This window comes from Psammomys obesus, unplaced genomic scaffold (genome assembly GCF_907164565.1).
Source record: "Psammomys obesus unplaced genomic scaffold, mPsaObe1.curated_primary_1811, whole genome shotgun sequence".
In the NCBI taxonomy this organism is placed as follows: domain Eukaryota; kingdom Metazoa; phylum Chordata; class Mammalia; order Rodentia; family Muridae; genus Psammomys; species Psammomys obesus.
In genome coordinates, this window is record NW_026596149.1 from 12,174,954 (window position 1) to 12,189,886 (window position 14,933).

Sequence of the window (14,933 nt, forward strand, 5' to 3'; positions counted from 1 at the left end):
CAAATGAGAACACGTTTCTTCTTGAAAATGATCTGTAACTTACACAAATCACTTTCCACCATTCCTGGGCTGGAATCTAGCCAGCCCCACGGAACTGCAGTGGGTTCTGGGGAGTGCACTTTCTGCTCCACATGTCATGTATGTTGTGTTTCAGGGATAGCTGCACACTGACCCCTCACCAGACTCAGACAGATGGAGGTTTATTAAAGGCTTAGCAAAATCTGACCAGTCAGGGACACAGTCTAGATTCAGGAACCAAGACTGTGACCCTGAGCCATTCTTGTGGTGAGTTTTTAAAAGAAAAACACACACACACACACACACACACACACACACACACACACACAAAACCAAACAAACCAAACCAAACCAAACCAACCAACCAACCAACCAAACAAACAAAAAAACAAAAACAAAAAACCCCCACTATAACCAAGCAGGAGGAATCACTTCTGTTCCAGATACGTTGTGTCTAGGTAGCTAGACAAAGCATTATAAGCTGATTGGCTGGGATTGAGGGTATGGGGACTTTCTAGTTCCCTACCATTCTGGGAGAAAGGAACATAGCAGGGTATTGTGGTTTTGCTTAAGCAGAACATACATGTATCATTGCATTCAACAAGTATTTTAAGTAAAAGTTATTTTAATTAATTATTTATTTTATTAATTTAATTAATTATTTTTAATTAATCTACTTTACATCCCTATCATAGGCCCTCCCTCCTCCCATGCCCATCCTCCCTGCCACTTCCTCCACCTACTCCTCAGATAAGGGGAGCCTTCTCCCCAACTCACACTAGCAATCAAGTCACATCAGGACTTTTTGCATCTTCTTCCCCTTGGCCTGGTGAGGCAGCCCCACCAAGGGGAAGTGATCAAAAAGCAGGCGACACAGTCTATACCAGAGACAGCCCCCTCTCCCCTTTCTAGGGGACCCACATGTTGGCCAAGCTACCCATTGTCTATGTATGTGTAAGATGCCTAGGTGTGTGGGTCTAGGTTAGTTGGATCTGTTGGTCTTCACGTGGGACTCCTGTCCCCTCTGAGTCCCTCTCTTCTTTTCCACCATCTCCCACAAGATTCCCTGCACTCCACCCAGTGTTTGGCTGTGGGCCTCAGCATCTGTTTCAATCCGCTGTTGGGTGGAGCCTTTCGGAGGACAGCTGTGCTAGGCTCCTATCTGCAATCATAGCAGAGTACACTTAATAGTGTCAGCGCTTGGCACTCTCCCACAGGGTGGGTCTCAGGTTGAGCCAGGCATTGGTTGGACATTCCCTCAATCTTTGTTCTGTCTTAATCCCTGCATATCTTGTAGGCAGGGTACATTTTGGGCCTAAGTCTCCTCCCTCCACTAGGAGTCTAGTCTAGTTAGAGGGTGGCCTCTTCAGTCTCCATGACCCCTGCTAAAGTCACCCTTATATCCTGCTAGGAGCCTAACCTGTCCTGTGTCTCCAGCTTGTCTCACATATGGCCCTGCCCATGATTTCTTTTCTCTCTGCAGGCCCCCTGTCCTCCCATTCCCTCTCTTCAGGCTGGTCTGTACCCTCATTTCTCAGCATGCTCACTCTCCAACCCTGACCCCTGTCTTCAATTACTTCCACTGTCTATTCTGTTTCTACTTTTGAGAGATATTTAAGTATCATCCCTTGGGTTCTCCTTGTTACTTATCTTTTTTTGGGTCTGTTAATTGGAGAATGGTTATCCTGTACTAATGGCTAATATCTGCTTATGAGTGAGTACATACCATGTGTGTCTTTTTGGGTCTGGGTAACTTCACTCAGGATGATCTTTTCTAGTTGCATCCATTTGCCTCCAAATTTCATGATTTCCTTGTTTTCAATAGCGAGTAGTATTCCATTGTGTATCTATTCTTTATACTTCAGTTGAGGGGCATCTGGGTAGTTTTTAGTTTCTGGCTATTACAAATAAAGCTGCTATGAACATGGTTGAGCAAATATCTTTGTTGACTGGTGGAACATCATTTGGGTATATGCCCAGGAGTGTTATAGTTGGGTCTTGAGGTAGAGCTATTCCCAATTTTCTGAGAAAGCACCAGATTGATTTCCAAAGTGGTTGTACAAGTTTGTACTCCCACCAGCAATGGAGGAGGGTTCTCCTTGCTCCACATTCTCGCCAACATGTGCTGTCACTTGAGTTTTTGATCTTAGCCATTCTGACGGATGTAAGATGAAATCTCAGAATTGCTTTGATTTGCATTTCCCTCGTGACTAAGAACCTTGAGTGTTTCTTTAAATGTTTCTCAGCCATTGGAGATACCTCTGTTGAGAATTCTGTTTAGCTCTGTACCCTATTTTTAATTTTATTTTGTTTGTTGGTGTTTACATTTTTGAGTTCTTTGTATATTTTGGTATTAACCCTCTGTTGGATGTAGGATTGGTGAAGATCTTTTCGCAATCTGTAGTTTGTCATTTTGTTCTATTGACAGTGTCCTTTGCCTTACAGAAGATTTTCAGTTTCATGAGGTCCCGTTTATTAATTGTTGATCTTAGAGCCTGAGCTGTTGGTGTTCTTTTCAGGAAGTTGTCTCCTGTGCCAATGAGTTCAAAGCTCTTCCCCACTTTCTTTTCTATGAAATTTAGTGTGTCTGCTTTTATGTTGAGGTCTTTGATTCACTTGGACTTGAGTTTTGTGCAGGGTGATAAATATGGATTTATTTGCATTTTTCTACATGTAGACATTCAGTTAGATCAGCACCATTTGCTTAAGATGCCTTCTTTTTTCCATTGTATGGTTTTGGCTTCTTTGTCAAAAATCAAGTGTCTGTAGGTATGTAGGTTTATTTCTGGGTCTTTGATTTGATTCCATTGATTGACTCTGTTATGCCAATTCCATGCAGTTTTTATTACTATTGCTCTGTAATACAACTTGAAATCAGGTGTAGTGATACTTCCAGAAGCTCTTTTTATTGTACGGGATTATTTTTGCTATCCTAGGTTTAAAATTTTTCTATATGAAGTTGAGAATTGCTTTTTTAATGTCTGAAAAGAATTATGTTGGAATTTTCATGGTAATTGCATTGAAACTGTAGATTGCTTTTGGCAGGATGGCCATTTTTACTATGTTAATCCTACTGATTCATGAGCATCGGACGTCTTTCCATCTTCTGATATCTTCTTCAATTTCTTTCTTCAGAGAATTGAAGTTCTTGTCATACAGATCTTTCACTTGCTTGGTTAGAGTTACACCAATACATTTTTTATTATTTGTGGCTATTGTGAAGGATGTTGTTGTTCTGCCCAGTTCACGAACCCCAAAAGACCAGGAATAACTAGACTCCGCTGTAAATACATGAGGTTCTTTTTATTATAAATCATTACAAGCTGCAGCTTGGGCTCACACCCCCCAACCGCCTAAGTGGTGAGAGCCGAGAGCCCCGTGCTCAGGTTAATTGGGTGATGTGAAGATTCTGGTCCCTCCCAGTATGCCCAAGGCAGGGGCAGTTCCTGCCTGGCAAGCATCTATTGGTCAAAATGCCACATTTTGAATTGACTGACTATAGGAAGGTCTCCAGACCATTAATGACCTGGTGTCCCTCCCTAGGGGGATGGGCCAGTTTCCTAGCAACCGTATCTCTAGTAGGTGGAGAAAGAACTCAGTAAGGCAGTTCTTCCCCTCAGGGCATTCTTGGACTTCTCCACCCAGCTAGTTCAGGCCTTAAATAACAGCTGCTAATTTTTAATCTTTTGGTCTCTCATTGTTTCCCTAATTTCTTTCTCAGCACGTTTATCATTTGTATAAAGAAGGGCTACTGATTTTTTTTTTTTTTTTTTTTTTAGTTAATTTTGTATACAGCCACTTTACTGAAGGTATTTTATCAGCTGTAGAATTTCTCTGGTGGAATTTTGGGTCACTTAAATATACTATTACATCATTTGCAAATAGCAATACTTTGACTTCTTTCTTTCCAATTTGTATCTACTTGATCTCCTTTAGTTGTCTTATTGCTCAAGCTAGGACTTCAAGTACTATGTTGAATAGATATGGAGAGAGTGGGCAGCCTTGTCCTATGCCTGATTTTAGTGAAATTGCTTTAATTTGATGTTGGCTATCAGCTTGCTGTGTATTGCCTTTATTATAAGTATGAGCCTTGTAGCCCTGATCTCTCCAAGACTTTTATTATGAAGGGGTGTTGGATTTTTGTCAAAGGCCATAAAAGGCTATTCTTGTGTCAGGCAGGCAGAGCCTGAGAACTTGAACTCCATTTCACCTTTCGATCAAAAAGGATACGAAAGATAACATGGCTTTAGTTATGCTAAACACTAAAGCAGGTGTCAATAAAGGAGCTACAGTTATGCTAAAAACTAAATTAGGTCTCAACAGAGGGGCTATGTTTTTGTAAAAAGTTAAAGGAGGCCCCAGCTGTCCTCAGTAAAGGGTTCCTTGTTGAAAGGAAGAAGAGAAGAGTAGTGAGGTACAGTTCACTGGTTGCGCCTCCTCTAGCGTCTTCTGAGATGTAATCCCAGTTTACCTTCCCTGTAATCTTGACTGTCAAGAAAACAAGGCATTTTCTGTATCTCAGAAGTCTACTACCCAGCTCAGGTGATCTAAGGGCTTTCCCTGGAGTGCTAACCCTTCGTTTGGCTGGGAATTCTAAACAGGAGTCCCAGCTGCACCAGCCCAGATTATTGGTAGCCGTGATAACAGACTGTTTACCAGGCTTCCATTTTGTGCTAGTTACTCCTTTAAGGGATTTTCACTGGAGAAATCTTCCCAAAGCCCATGGGGGCAGGTATTAAAACAACTCTGCTCTATGTTAGGAGAGGGTTCTAAAGGCCACGATGTAGGGACCTTTCTCAGCAGCGTTCTATTTCCCCAGGTACGCGTCCAACACAGTCCCTTTAAAGAAGGTGAGAAGTTGGCCTTTTGTGAAGCACAAGGACACCCAGGAGCATGCTAAGCAGCTTAATTAACTCAGAGTCTGTTGTAGGAGCAGGATGTCTTGGAAATTAGAAGTCTCTGAAGTGGAGAGCATGAGCCTCTGGGAGAACAGATCTCTCCCTGGAAAGAGAGAAGCCAGTATTAGACCTTTTGCCCACATTTATAAACACTACTATCGGGCATGCGCCTTATTGGGTGTGCTCTGTCACTGGCACAGCAGTAAGTCTACTTAATATAAAAACAATTACGCACACAGGGCGTACTTATTAGACATCCTCCCTTAACGGAATGCACGGTTCCCAAAGCTTGGAAGCAGATGTCGGCTTGCCCCCCCCCCCCGCCTCCTGCCCTGCCACCATCCCCACGCCCATAGCGGAGAGAGAGTGTAAGTGATCCTTCTGTGGTGACAGAATTTTGCACCAGGCCAGGGTGTGTCATTCTGCAGCAGTTGGGAAGGTGCAATGGCTCAGGCCATCACAAGCAGCAGGAGCATTCTGGCAGCCAATTACAAAGCCACACAGAGCTGGGGGAAGGTGCAAACACTTCTCCAGCCCTCCCCTCCCCCACCCCCCAGGACCTGTCTTCCAATGTACAAAATGGACCTCTCCAGGGCACCTTCTCTCTCTTCTTCTCTCCCTCCCCGCGCCCCTGCTCTGAAGCCTCCCCATCTATTGCCAATTTCCCCTCCCTCAAATCCCAGAGATCCTCTTTCAATGAGAATGCCAACAAAGCCAGTGGCTCCCTTTCCTGGAAATATTGGTCTCCTCTGTCTAAGTCTGTTCAGGCTGCTGTAGCCGAGGGCTGCAGTTTGAGGGGCTTGGGCATCAAGCATTTATTGCTCATAGTTGTAGAGGCTGGAAATCTAAGATTGAGGTACTGGCTAATTCAGTTCTGGGGATCTCTTTCTTCTTTCAAGGCCACTAGCCTACCTGACGAGGGGTCTTCCCATGTGGCCTTGAAGGCCTGACTCTAAGCATAACATTAGGACGGAACAAGGGGCCAGCACCGTATGTGTCCCATAGCACCCTCATAGCGTGGCTCTCTGTGAGCAGTAATGACAGGACCACTGCTACCTCCCTAGTTAATGCGTTGTTGTGTTACCCCAAACTCTTATGCTGGTGTCTTAAACACAATACCTTGGCATATGGCTGTTGGGAGAGACATTCTCTGCAGATGTAGTAAGTTAAAATGAAGCTGGAGGGAGGCTGTTAAATTGATGTCCTTTTAAAAAGAGGATGCAGACACACACAGAGACAGGGAGAGAAAGAGAGAGAGAAACCATGTGAACATGAAGGAAGAGATTGCCAAGCAATTCCAGAGACAAGGGGAAAGGCACAAAACAGGTCCTTGCTCTTGTCATTAGAAGGAACAGGCTGTACTTTTATGTTAGATTCTAGCCCCAACTCCATGAACAGGGACCATGGGGAGACTCTAATTCTGCGCAGGGGGACCCACAGGCATGTGAGACAGCGAGATGACCTCAGGTGATGAAGCAGGGAGGCCGTGTCCTCTGGTCTCTGGCCCGTCGCCATCACCATTTGCTCTCCTGTGTAATTGCTAAAGTTTGTCTCCAGCCTCACACTCTAAACAAGAAGCCCCTGGCAGGAGGCTGCAGTAGGTGGAATCTCGAGTGTCCAGAGGCGACCCCGTTGTTCCTGATTTATGAAGGAAAGACACGGAGTCACACAGAAGCCATGTTGGGTTATTACATTTACAACCTATACTGAAAAGAGCTGATTAACATAACTACCCTTTGGTGGCAGGACAGAGGGTGTCTGTCTTTCACAGACAAGGGCTGACCTGTCGTCTCCTGTTTTGGGAAGGGCCCCTTTCTCTCAACAGAATCAAGAAATGGGTCACACAGAGCTTTCTGCATTCAATATTTTGAATGTTGTTAACTGTGCATTCGCGAGTTCTCTTTCTGAGTTCTGGGACCTTCATCTTCTGTTCTCTGAATCTTTGCTCTTTGCTTGTTACAACATGGGATTTCAGCCATCTCCAGTGACGAGAAGTCTCAGCCCCCATGTTTAGGGGGAACAGTGACATTTCCATCTGACCCTAGCGAGGCAGCAGTAGACAAGCACCGTGCAGGTCTGACTTTCATCAGGAATTCTTGTCTAGTGTCACCTTGAGCTCAGCTGCCCCCTCTCAATCTCCCTGTTTGTTCTGTCTGACTGGGACCACGGGATCTGCCATGGGACTGCACACTGCCTGAGTTAGTTCTCACAGCTCTTAGTAAAGATCCTCGAGCCTCTAGCCCCTGTTAGAGCTGCCTGGTACATAACAGTTTCAATAAGTACATGCTTCGTTCCAGTGGGTTTTTCCTGTCTGACGTCAAGTTTACTTTACGGCAATGCACAGTCCTTGCTGATGTTCATGCGGGGCTGTTCAGGAGGCAGAGGCTAGAAAATGATTTGAACAAGGGAAGACACCTGTAAAGGATTGTTGAGCAGCAGGAGGAGGTGTGGAAGGAGGGCTCTGGAGGACACCCTGGGGCCGAGAGGGTGCATGCGCAGGGCAGGGCAAACTTACACGCGGTGCTCGAGTTAACTAGATCTGTGTCCGTGTGACAGACTGCCAACAGAAGCAGAAGAAGGGAGAATTTATTTCCCTCATGGCTTCAGAAGTGTCAGTCCACCAGGGAGGGGCGAGGGAGGGCGTGGTGAAGCAGAACCCACCGCACCACCGAGGCCAGGAAACAGAGAAAATGCAAATGGGATCCCGAGCCAAGCAGAGCACCCCAAGCCAGACCCAGGGGACCTGGGCTCGTCCCTGCCCTCTAAAGTTTCTACCTTCTGCCAACATAACCGTGAATGTCTGAGGGGCCCGTTCTATGTTCAGATCACAACGACAGCACAAACTCCGCAGGGCGGCCTTGGCCAGACGTGGCCCATGTCACTGGGCAGCAGCCACAGCCTCCCAGTACAGGTTAGACAAGGTGCACAGCGCACAGAGAGGTCAAGGCATTGCTGCTGGCCGGAGGCTTGGGGCGTACTGGTATGTGTGCAGGGGGACCTTCAGCAAGGTCATTGGGGAGGCCCGAGGTCCTGAAGCCACCAGGACAGATGTGCTAGGACACATGTGCCAAGCATACGTACCACCAACCAGCAGGGCGGCAGGAGCAGCGTAGACCATAGCCAGCACGGTAGAGCGAGCAGTACCCCTCTCTTGCCCTCCCCTGCCCTCTACTGGTGGATCGGAGCATCACACTTACGTAAAGTGTTCATCCTGAAGGGGTGTATTTGGATCAGTTAGATGATCAATTGAAAATGGAAAGCCCAGGCTAAAAACAGTGGTGTTTACCCACAAGTTAGAAAAACGTGAGGTTGCTAAGGATTATGTTTTAGAAAAACTGTCTGATTAGCATTTCCTGGGGGCGGGGTAGCTTACTGGTGTTGAAAACCTCGTCATTCGCACGCCCTCCGTGAGAGTCCTCATTCCAGTTCTTTGCCCTCTTCTGAGTTGGACCATTTGGTGTTTTATCGAATGTTTGTTGCCACTGTTTGCAGTTGTGTCGAAGGAGTGTTTGTGTATTTCGGATAGTTGCTCCTGATAGTCTGAGTGGTCTGCAAATATTTTCCCTCACTCCATAGGCTGTTTCCACTGCCAGTTGTTTTCTGTGCTGGTGGAACATTCGGTCTCACACAGTGCTGCCTCTTTAGTCAATGCTTAGTAAATCATTGCAGAGACAAGTGTCAATACGTTTCTCCCTGTAATTTCCTTCAGGAATTTATAGTTTAGATCTTTAATCCCGTGTGAATTTTTTTTTCTTCATTTGGCTGTCCAGTTTTCTCAAGAGCAGGTGTTGACATGAGAGACTGACTGTCCTTTTCCAGGCGGCTAGTCTCGGCACCTTGTCAGAGACCAGCTGACCAGTTCTGTGGGTTTGTTTCATGGCTTGCTATACTGTTCCATTATCTCGTGTAAACGATTTTTAAATTTGCGCTTGTTTATTGCAATGTTTATAGCATGTGTGTGCTCTTGTGCCTTTGTGGATGTAGGTGGGCATCTTGCAGGAGTTGGCTGTCTCCTTTACCGTGTGTGTTCAGGGACAGGCTTGGATTGTCAAGGTTGGTGGCAAGTTCCCTAACCACTGGGCCATCTCACCAGCTTCTCTCTGTGGTTTTAATTCCAGGCCCATACTGGCTAGTGGTGGTTTGAAACAGAGCTTGACTACTTCACTAGCCCAGGGTGGCCTTCAGCTTAATCCTCCTGCCTCAGCTTTCTAAATTCTGGGCTTACTGGCAAGTGCCGCCATACTGGCAATAAAAGCTGTTTTGTTTACTATAGATTTTAATATATTTGGAAATCAGAAAGAATGGTGCCTCTGACTTTGTTATTTTTTTTCTTTAGATTTTTTTTTTTTGGTTCTTTTTGGCCCCATATGAAATATGGGATTATTTATTTTGTTTCTGTGAGCATTGGGTTTTTGATGATGCTTGCTCGGAGTCTGTAAATAGAGATTGTAGATAAGAACTTAAAAGGATCATCTTGCCGATTGTATTATTTTTGATGCTGCTATACTCTGAGCTGTTTTCTTCGTTTCCTTTGGGATGGTTTGTTGGTCATGTATAAGGTGCCAATTATTGTTGTATGTTGATAGTGTATCCTGAATTGTTTCTGAATTTGTTTGTATTATTATCAGTTATAGCAGCGTTTTCACGGATTCTTTAGAATCTTCTAGATGTCAGACCACACTGTCTATTCACAGCTACAGATTTACTTCCTCCATAGAGAGTGGATGTCTCTGAGTTTTTTCTTATGCAACTGCACTATTATTCAAAATAGCTCAGTGATGGAACCAGGAGTGATGAATAAGTAAAGGAAGCAGAGAATACACATAGACTAGGATGCTAGTTAACCCGTGTAAAGACAGAAGTCTGGCTGTGTTTTGTCAACACTGAGAAACCTGGAAGTCAAGATGCAAAGCGAAATAAGCCAGTCACAGAAGGAGGGATTCTGAACTGAATAAGTATTGAAATAAACTCGCAGATGTGCAGAATAGAATGGGGTTTCCTGGGGCCAAGCATGAGAATCGGGGGCACTCCTCGGCTGGCATGAGTTTCAGCTGTGTAGCTGAAGAGTTTCTAGTGTCTTCCCATGGGATAAAATGTGCACGTAGTTAAGCTGTAGTGTCACGATGGCTGTAATCCCAGGGTTTGGGGAGGTGGAGGCAAGAAGATTTGTATTTCCAGGCCAGCCTGACCTATGTAGTGAGATCCCGTCTCGAGAGAAACGAAAATGAAGAGGGCAGATCTTTCATTACGAGTTGCCTCCTCCATAAAGCAAAAATGACAATGGCAAATAGACAAAGGCACAAATGAAGCAATAAACCCACAAAGGCTGCAGGGAGAGTTCGGAGGTGATGGACATTGTGTCTGTCACCTCGGGTTTAGTCACTGACAAGCATGCGTGTCCACAGTCATCAGCTGTATACAGTAAACACTGGCTTTTGGAAAGCCACCAGTTAGCCGGAATCAGCTTTTTATGGCCCTAACCCCAGCCTGGGGCTTCAGGGTCGGATCACCGTCCACAGCTCGCTTGGCCTGGAAGAGCCTCCCATTACCTTGAGAGACGCCCACTGAGGCAGGAAGGAGGGGAGTGATAGAGGAAGACACGTGATGGCCTGCACATGTGCGTTTATGGTGCATACACATGCACGTTCACGCGTGCGTACCACGCACCTACCACACGCACGCAGCGACAAATGAAGACATTGGTTACACCTCACCAAAGCTCTTTCTTCAGTAAGGAGGCCTGCCTGATGCCTTGAAAACTACCTTCGTGATCCATATTCTTAGCGTGCCTGGAGTTTGAGATGTCGTCCTCCGGCGCCAGGAATTGCAGAACTAGGGCCTTCACGTGTGAGGCAAGTGTCCCTCCACTGAGCCTCCTCCCAAGCCTTTCTCCATGACGGAGTAAGTGACAACACCAAGTTCCTCAGGGAGTGAGCGCGGTGCAGCACGGATTCCACACAAAGCTCCGGTGATGCTGGAATGTACTTGCCTCTTCCCTCTGCTCGCTGCCTCCACCCCCACTGCCCTTTTCTGTACTTGATGAGAATGAGAGAGAACAATGAAGAACTGAGGGTTCCAGTTGTCTCCTCAGCCACACCCAGGAGGAGCTTGGGAGAAAGTGCTTGAGTTTCTAGAATCACAACCAACAAGCACCTCCTCACCCTCTCTCTTTTCCCTCCCCCGTCACAATCTCCCGAGGGACCCAGAGAGCTGGAAAGGAGACCTGGCTCCTTGGACCATAGGGTCAGCTCCCATCAGGGTTATGCCAAGACGCAGCCCCTGGTGCCTGGCCCCGGGCCCCTGGGCTGGGAAAACAACGCTGCCCAGTCTGTGTTGCTGAACTTCATTCATATTCCCCAGCCTTTACAACAAATTCCAGAGTCCATTTTGTGGAACATGGGAAAATGCTGCTAAAGATATGGAAGTGACCAGAATATCTTTAAATGTGTGATCTCATAGCGTCTCTGCTTATACTGACGACTGGCTTCTATTTTAAGTAAAAGTGTTTGCTCGTCAAGACATCTTCACAGACAAGCACACGCGCCTGAATACACCGCGCACAGGAGCCTCAGCACTGACAGGGCCCTGAGCTTCCCTACCCTCACAGGAGCAGCTCTCACAGAGGAAGTCCTGTTCACTTCGTTTGTATGCTTGGCTGTTGTTTCCGGTTTTCAGAGTATTTGTTTCTTTTGTAATAAGACAAAAGGAACTACGAATTGGCGTTTATGACTTTTTATAATTATTGCGGTATTTAGGTTCATCTGTGAAGCACTATTCAGCAGGAGGGCGGGCATATCACAGCCTCATCCCCTCAGGGATGTCACCCATGTCGGATGTCCTGATGAGGCAGAAAGGATGCAAATGCTAGCAGGGCAAGTTCCCCGACCTGCTAATGGACAGGCCCGGGTTCCTCTGAAGGGGTGCTCTTGGGTTTTCCCAGCTGGTGAAGCCCTGACCCTCTTCTGACAATTATTACTTTGTGTCAAGAGCTGCTGTGCTGAGCTGTCCAAATATGACAGCCGAAGACGGAGTAGGCCCCATCAAATCTTCCGACTGCAAGGCTCAGTTCAGGGGTGAGAGGTTCCTGGCCTTTGCGTGGAAAGGTTTAGCAGCTAGCACCCCTCCTTCCTGGATCCCCTCATAGCACTCCCAGCGGCTCGAAATAGCTGCCAATGCCTCTGTGCTGCTGCTAAGGGTACATCTGGTACCAGGGCCATCTTGGGGCCTGGCTTTCTGCCATGAACATGTGACAGGAAAGATGGCTCAGTTGGAGAAGTGCCTGTCTTAGAAACACGAGGATGGGAGCCTGATCCCCAGAGCTTGTGGAACGAAGCTGGGCGCAGAGGCATACACTTGTCATCCAGCTGCAGGAGAAGCAGGCTGGGCGATTCCTGCACTCACCGCCTAGCCAAACCAGGGGACAGCCCCAAGCCAGTGACAGAGACTCTCTCAAACCACGAGGAGGACAGCTCATGAGAAGCAATCGCTGAACGTGTCTTCTGGCCTCCGCACACGCACACATGTGTGCACCAGAACACACACACACACACCAGCACTTAAAGGAACACATGAGTGTGCACGTTCACATATGCCAACTAAGAAGGAAAGAAGGGGAGAAGAGAGGAGGTGGGAGGGAGGGAGCTGCTCTCGAGTGTTTAGGATACCACACTCTTAATCTCCTGGAACTGTGAGTGGCATTCTGCTCCTCCAGGGACAAATGGCCCATCCAAAGCCCTGCAGGTGTGCAATGGGAGTTGGGAGGGCCATGGGTCAGTGGCCCTTCCATTTTCTTCACTGCTGTTTATGTCACACTGCTGGATGCCTCCGCTGCCTTATATCTTCTTGGTGCTAACTCTGTTAGGAGGAAAGCGGGAGGTTTTCCAAGTAAGGCCAAGGGATCAAGACCAGCTAAGAGAGTCATGGGGGGACCTCCTGGCTCCTAGAAGTGGCTTTTCAGACAGTCGTCTGGCCAGCTAGGGGCTGGACTTCGTACAGGTGATGTTGAATCCTGGCTGGTGGCATCTACTCAGCTCTGTATGTGCACACAGGAAAATGTGGCTTCAGCTCTCCCGAGACCCACCGTCTCGAGGACATGAGTGAATTTAGCATGAGGACAGCTGGTTATGGCAATGGCTAGTATTTCTAAATACTTTGTATTGCCTGGAAGAGTGCTTCACGTAGATTTGTTTCCTTGAAATCATCCCTTCATCACGAGGCGAGTGCCTCCTATGTACCACCGTGGTTCTGGATGCTTCCATGCAGCAGTAGACAAGAGACAGCCTCCATGAGCAACACAGAATGACCTAGCCACACAACAAGCAGGCTAGAAAAAAGAAGAGATTCCAGGACTTGGTGTAATGTGGATGAGCTTGAAAACACGATGTTAAGTGAAATAAACCAGTTACAAGACGACAAACGCCACCGGATTCCATTGATAGGAGGTCCCTGGAGTCTGCAGGGACAGCACATAGCAGAGTGGCAGCCAGGGTTTGGGGAAGAGGGAGGTAGGTGGCCACTGACTAAGGGAGGCGGAGGTTTTGTATCGTAAGAGGCCTGGGGAAGGGTGTGGATGATGGCCACACAGATGAGTGAGGGTGTTTGCTGCCCCGCACCACACACGCTAGGTCAGGCCGGAACAGTGTGCGTTATCTGCATTTCAGCATAATTTAAAAGAGAGATGGGGCCTGTCAGCATCCTGTCATGAAGGCAGCGGGGGTGGGGGGGCTCATGAGACCCTCACCCCTGCCTGGGAATCTATACAGAGTCAAGGTTAATGAGAAATGAGCTCCGATCCAGCCCTTGCTTTTAGCTTTTGTTTTTGCAATGCTAAGCATCCAAGATCTCAACCTAAGTCTTTTTTTATGTGTATTTGAAGGTTTTAATTTATATCTATTTTCTGTATGTTTGTCTGAATATAGGACTCTGCACCATGTGAATATATACAGTGCCTACAGAGGCCAGAAGAGGGTATTGGATCCCCTGGGGCTAGAGTTACAGATGATTGTGAGCCACCTTGTGGGTGCTGGGAATTGAACCCAGGTCTTCTGGAAGAATGGCCAGAGCTTTTTCCACCTGAACTCTTTCTCCAGCCCTAAAATTATTACCACTGTGTATGTATAAAGCTTCTCAGGCCACTGGACAGCTGGGAGTGAGAGCCACAGATTCTCAGCTTTAATCCCTCCCTTGAACCAACTGGGCAGTCATAGACTACGAACACCAAGGCCATGTCCCTTGAGGTTCTGTGGTCAGGGCTGGCGTGGCAGCCAGAGACAGGGGTTCTAAACGATCGATCGAGGAATAGCCAGGGCTGAGTGCCGATGGTCAGCTCACTGAAGGCAGCCACTGTCCTCCAGGGCCACACTTCAAAATGGGACAGTGCCACGGCAGTGCAATGGGCTCTCGCAAGTGATTTGATGTTCGCTTTTAAAATGAAAATAATAATAATAATAAAAACCCCTCAAACTTTAGGTTTGAGGAGAATGTCGCCTTATGTAATATGTGTTTACCTTTGTGTATTTAAGCCACACAATATAATTTTATATATTTTGGGAGCGAGAAGGGCTCATGGAGGTCACTGGGTAGCTGCCAGCTGCTTTGCTGTCAGCTCTACCTGGTTTCCTGTCATCACAGAATGAATGCAAGAATGAGAGAGGAACTCACAGGTTTAAGTAGGTCAAGGGAAAATAACAAGTCTGAACACAGAGTGGGGGAGCTCTCGAGAAGCCAAGGAGCCAAAGCCATGAAGGGAGCTTGAAAGACTTGGAGAGGTCAGGCTGAGGAGGAAAATTAGAAGGAGGTGGAGAGGGAAGCTGCCTAGAAATAATATAGAGGGCATCTGCGGCCTGTGAGCAGCTTCCTGTTTACCGCTGCAGATCTCTGTGAGGACCTTTCTGTTTTCTGCTCCGTGCCAGTCTGTTCTCTTGTGTTCTGCCTTCTAACCCTCACCCCCCCCCGCTTTCTTTCCTCCCTCCCCATTTCTTTTCTTTTTCCTTGACCTCCACAAGAGGGTGTGTGTAT

General features: G+C 47.0%; 1 long non-coding RNA gene across 1 annotated transcript; it reads right to left on the minus strand.

Annotated features, from left to right (window-relative positions):
- Positions 1–3,359: 3,359 nt before the first annotated feature.
- Positions 3,360–7,411, minus strand: LOC129666633 (uncharacterized). Its single transcript, XR_008718624.1, has 4 exons — positions 7,332–7,411; positions 6,355–6,554; positions 6,036–6,120; positions 3,360–5,019 (listed from the first exon to the last, which is right to left on the minus strand). It is a non-coding gene; the product is annotated as an uncharacterized LOC129666633 (long non-coding RNA).
- Between the last annotated feature and the right edge of the window lie 7,522 nt (positions 7,412–14,933).